Source organism: Austrofundulus limnaeus, unplaced genomic scaffold (assembly GCF_001266775.1).
Source record: "Austrofundulus limnaeus strain Quisiro unplaced genomic scaffold, Austrofundulus_limnaeus-1.0 Scaffold1164, whole genome shotgun sequence".
NCBI classification, from domain to species: domain Eukaryota; kingdom Metazoa; phylum Chordata; class Actinopteri; order Cyprinodontiformes; family Rivulidae; genus Austrofundulus; species Austrofundulus limnaeus.
Genome location: NW_013953566.1, coordinates 85,492 through 91,190, shown reverse-complemented (window position 1 = coordinate 91,190; position 5,699 = coordinate 85,492). Strand labels below are relative to the sequence as shown.

The 5,699-nt window shown below is 36.6% G+C and overlaps 1 long non-coding RNA gene across 1 annotated transcript in view; it reads left to right on the top strand.

Annotated features, from left to right (window-relative positions):
- Positions 1–3,490: 3,490 nt before the first annotated feature.
- Positions 3,491–5,699, top strand: part of LOC106534403 (uncharacterized) — a 6,477-nt gene continuing 4,268 nt past the window's right edge. The window contains exons 1-2 of the long non-coding RNA XR_001312341.1: positions 3,491–3,682; positions 3,823–3,926. This is a non-coding gene — a long non-coding RNA (uncharacterized LOC106534403). The remainder of the gene's footprint in view (positions 3,683–3,822; positions 3,927–5,699) is intronic.

The window sequence follows — 5,699 nt, the reverse complement described above, 5'->3', positions numbered from 1 at the left end:
AAAATAATTATTCTTACCATACAGTGAGGCACCATTTGTATCTGATTTTGCTCCCTCTCTTCAGCCTTTTTTTATTATTTTGTATTTTTTTGTCGCACGTAATGTGTCGGGTTTTTCCGGCCCGGGACCCAAAAGGTTTTAAACTATGTGACAAAAATATAAAACCAGTTTACAGACTGGACTGAGGTTCTTTGATCAGTTTTAGACTGATCTATTTTCTTGTCTGAGGTTAAATGATTTTCAGTCCCGGGGTTCAGTTTCATCATCGTTCAGTTTAAACAATAAAAACTAAAATAAAAATCTAACAGCGTGTTCAGATGCTCCTTACATCCAGAAAACACAACAGAGTCATATTTCTGTGGATTCAGGTCAGATTTGTGACTTTGTGAGTTAAAGCTGTCGACTGAAAAACTTTGCGTGGCTGCCGCACATTCTCACGGCAGGTGAGAATTTTCACGCAACGTTGGTTTTGATACATCACAACGTGGGCGTAGAACCTGGTGCACACAACTTTTTTATGCGTACGCACCGTTTGGGTGGATTTCTTACTGAAACCTGACGTACGGTCAAATCCAGAAAACTGCGTACGCACAAAAAAACAATCCAGATGTATCAAACTGTGCGTACGCCTGAATCCACGCACAATGACCTAGGTTTTCATGACATGCTGTTCAAACATAAAGTATTAGTTCTATTACAAAAACACAAAACTATGAGCCAAACTTTTCTTTAGTCATCTAAACATGATCATTTTAGCTGAGACGTTTACAACTAATGACTAAACCGCTTCCCTTTGGCTGTTAGAAACAAAAACATTTCATGCTGAAACATGACCGTGGTCGCTTTAATCAAATGTGACTTTTGTGGCATTTAAAAATGATCCATGCAGCATAGAATAAAAAAAGACTGAAACTCGACATGTTTTCTTGAATGCAGAACCAGATTGCTTGCGAAGGAGCTGGTTTTGGGGGCGGAGCTCAGAGGGAGACAGACTGCAGCCTGGCCAGCAGCCTCAGGGTGATGTGAGAACACTTCTTTAATCTGTGTGTTCATTCAGACCCAGAGCAGCACGTCTGTCAGCTGATCTACTATAACCTCGCTGCTCGCTCAGCAGAGGAGTGAGTCACACGCTACCCTGTGCTACGCACACACCTGGATCCCTGAAGACCGCCCGAGCTGCTGTGACACTCTCATAACAAAAACCACGACATCAGCTGCTGAGTCAGCTCCAAACCATCAACGGCTCTCTGATTGTTCTCCTTCTGCCACAAATGATTGTTTAACCTCCATTTTTAATCCACCTAAATCATAAATACGATGGTGCTGAAAGATCCAAAGTGGCTTAAATTGGCAACTCCACATGTAGCTGTGCCTTTCTGACAATAAAAAATTAGTTACTTTACAATAAAGAAATTACAAAAATTAAACAGTTTTCAAACTGTCAGACTGGAACGCTGAGCTGAGAGGAAGTTAGTCCAGATGATTTGAAACAATCAAAGAAGCTTCACAGTTTAGGTCTGCAACACCTGCATCGTCATGAAACGAGTTTATTTAACTCGTTTGAATTAGAGGGGTCGAATTCATTTTCACTGAGGGCCACATGAGCCTTATGATGGCCCTCAATTAACTTTGATGTTTTGTGTTTAACTTTGACTAAACAGGAAACTTCCTCATCTCAATGCTACTGAGCACAGCTAACAAACATCTGAGCTCTACCTGGTATTTTCTGCACAGAAACAGCACTTTAACATCCTCCTATAAATACTGAAAAGGACTACGTGTTTGACTGAGTAAATGTGAAAAAAACTAATACAGAAATACTGTTAAAAGTAAAAGTAAGAGTTTTACTCACTGTTGAGTTGTGAGTATCTGCCATCTTGAATTGTTTGAATTAATTGGGACGGTTTGCCCCCCATTGGTGAGCCAGCCAGGAGTCACCWGTGGGCCACATTTGGCCCACAGGCCTTGAATTTGCCACGTGAATCATGCAGTTCAATAAAAAAGTACTCAATCTCRTTTGAAGCCGGTCAAGAGGACAAAAACAAAAAAAGTTTCAGGAAGATGTCCTCTGGTTTGTGGTCCTGGTATCTGATGAAACATGGAGACTGTTTAAAAGTACATGGTTGGACAAGTTATGTCTTAGAGTGAGTGTTAAAAAAAACTTCCTCCAAAGCTTGATTTTGGAAAAATGGCAGGTTTCAGAAGTTTAATATCTGGGTTTCATTTCAGATTCTCATTTAAAATAATAATAATAGTAATAAAAACATGAAAAAAAGAAAATTTGCACACATTCAGGTTAATGACATTGTTTAGAATTTCATGCTATCAACAGTTTTATGCACTCAATATTTTCTCATTTAATTTATTGCATCAAACCTCTCAGAATGATTTATAACAGAGGAGTTCAGATCTTGGTCCTCTTCTAAAGAAACTTAACGTGATGAATTTTGAAAACAGTCAGATTCTCCAGTTTAACACTGGTTTTATTAAACCTGAATGGTCCTCAGACATTTGGTGGTCTTTTGGTTCCTCTTAAAGCTACAGGCTCAGTAACTGGGGGAGCAGACAATGGGAATGTATGGGGTGCCGTTTGTAAAGTTACACAGTCAAAAATTATCACCAATATTTTTGTTTCATTTAAACTTTTATAAGAAAAAAAGAACAGATTTGTTTTTCAAAGTCAGTTTTTCACCATATGATTCATACATTTATAAATGTCATGGTTTATAAACTAAATATTTAACTTACAAATTAAATATTTAGGTAATAAGCTAAATATTAAACACCTTAACATTTAACTCAAATATTTAGCTAGCTACCTAAATATTTAACTTGCAACCTAAATATTTAGGTAGCTAGCTAAATATTTAAGTTTCAAGCTAAATATTTAGCTCAAAACTAAATATTTAAGTCGCAAGTTAAATATTTAGCATGTTAACTAAATATTTAATTTGTAAATTAAATATTTAGTTTATAAACAATGACATTTATAAATATGTGAATCATATGGTGAAAAACTGCCTTTGAAAAATAAATCTGTTCTTTGTTTCTTATAAAAGTCTAAATAAAACAAAATATTTGTGGTAATTTTTGACTGTGTAACTTTACAAATGGCACCCCATACAAACTGTAGGGTCTCTTTCAACAGATAAAGACTGAAGCATTTTTATAGTCATGTATAACTGCCACCTTTTAAATCATGCTATAATGGTCTGTTTTTAGTCCTGTTTTATGAATTGTCTTAATGTTTTATTCTTTTTAATTTTATGTTGCTAAAAGCTCATCAAAGTACTGCAAATTACCTGAAAGGGTTTAAACATTTTGTGTGTCCCCATAGTTTATTTGTTTCCCTGCTTCAACACACCTGACTGACATGAACGAGTGACTGACAGGTTTCTGCTAAGCTTGATGATCTGAGCAGGTAATTTAATGATTTGTATCAGGTGTGTCGAAGCAAGGAAACAGCTAAAACATGCAGGACAGTGGGTCATGAGGAACAGAGTTGAAGACCTCCGATACAAATATCATATCATATCAAATCAAATCAAATCAAATCAAATCCAATCATGTGACCTAATGAGTCCAAGGAGTCCAGCATCCTGGACCAGCAGCCTGCTGTGGTGCAAGTTTGCAAAAGACAAGAAAAAGATGCAGCTTGAAGTTTGCAAAACAACAAATCCAGGTAAGGTCAGGTGTTCAGAGTACATTTTATTTATATGTTTTTGTATTTAAATGAGCTTCTAAACAAAGGTGTCTGAGGAAACAGAAGAGCCTCATTAGTTACTCTGGGAAACTGAAGCCACGATGTGTTTTCTTTACAAGCTTTGCTGCTTTATAGCACCGCAGTGCAACAAGACCCGGGGACCATCTGCCTGCAGYGACAGCGTCACGCTCCAGGAAAACGTTGTAAAAAGTCATCTGTCCAGGTCTGAAGAACATACTCCCCTTTATGGTTTGTTCAAAAAAAAAAAAAAAAACTGAACGTGCACAGTGTCAGGTTTTTTACCACAGCAATAAATAAAATAAATAAGAAACATAATTCAAACTCCTTGATTTTTAAAATCATATTTGATGCATCACCACTYAAAACCAGATTAACATCTGTTGAAACCTGGCATTCGTTAAGTGTTTATCATCTTTATTCATAAGTTGTGATGTTTTTGAAGCCACAACTTGCATTTACTCTTAAAATCACCATTTTTATGCACACACAGCAAACGGACACAAGTTAAGCTCCTTTTTATTTTATGCAGCCAGGCAGATTCCCATTGAGGGCCTGAGTACACTCCATTTAGAAACTCATTTAACTCCAATCCCTGAAGTTAGCCGAGTGACCTCCCTGTTCCAGCTTAATGTCAAATAGATTAAAWGGGAGTTTGGTTTGAGACCAAGCTGTAAAAACAAGTCTGTTCTCTTTTGCCTGAGTTTTAACAAGTTAGGATCCTAAAGTAAAAAAAAAAAAACTTAAAGTTTCTCTGTATATTTTCTTTTGTAACAAATGTGGTGAATTAGTTTAGCGTGTCCTGAAAAGTCACCAATCAGTCAGAAAGGATTAGGTGAGGGTCTTTGTTAGTGACCACAGTGCTTCAATCAGCTGTAGGAGGGACGTTGTTAAAAGTGTTTTAATGGTGTTTCTGACTGATACACTGTGATGTGCTTTTTAGTTTGTATTTTTTATTTTCTGAAGGTGGCTTGTAAGGTTGCACAGTATACTTAAAGACAGATTTACATTGTCCATATATTTTTATCAGTGTGCATTGTCAATTCAATGCACACTATTGTGATTYGTTTCCCATCTAAGTCATCTGAACTTTGCCAYGCTTCTCCTCCTGCATACTTTGTCCTACAGCTGCCATTGTAATTTATATCTGTAAAGCCCCTGCGCCAAATGATGGCTATGAATTTTGGTGCCTGTAAAACTTATAGTTTTTGAAATATTAATGTTTAATAAATTATAATGACAGTCAATGGAGCCTTGTATTGGTCCAATACTGCCCCCTGCTGTCTCTACACAATATGGTACTGCACCATAGTTTTATAATATTTAAACTCAGTAGTTCAGTGATTACAATATTACTATGATTGTATTTTGATGTTGTACTGTAATACTGTCTTTATGTTGTCCTATTGCTGTAATATATTGCTGTAATATATTGCACTTAAGTGTGAATAATTGCATTGGCAAGGTAAACKTTTTCTGTAYACATACAATCCAATCCCTGGGATTGTCCTCTGCCACATCTCCTATAGTCTCATGATGAGCTCTGTGGGCTTTCATGTGGGAGATCAGGGTTCAAATCCAGCTACTGCAACTTTAACAAAAATCTTTTCAAACTTCATATTGTCACACAATTACCTTAATTACAAACATCTGCTGACGTGACAGGCACAAGCTGGTATAGAAAACGCATTCAAACTTGGTCAAAGTTCATTCTGAAAGTCCAATGCTCCTGCATACTTTGTCCTACAGCTGCCATTGTAATTTCTATCTGTAAAGGTCCTGTGCCAAATGACTGCTATGCCTTTTGGTACCTGTACAACTTGTAGTTATTGAAATATTAATGTTTAAACTTTATTCCAAATTTATATAATGGGAGTCAATGGGGCCTTTTAATGGTCAAATACTGCCCCCAGCTGTAGTCAACTTGGTACTGCACCATTGTTTTTTAATATTTAATCTCAATAGTTCAGTGTTTACA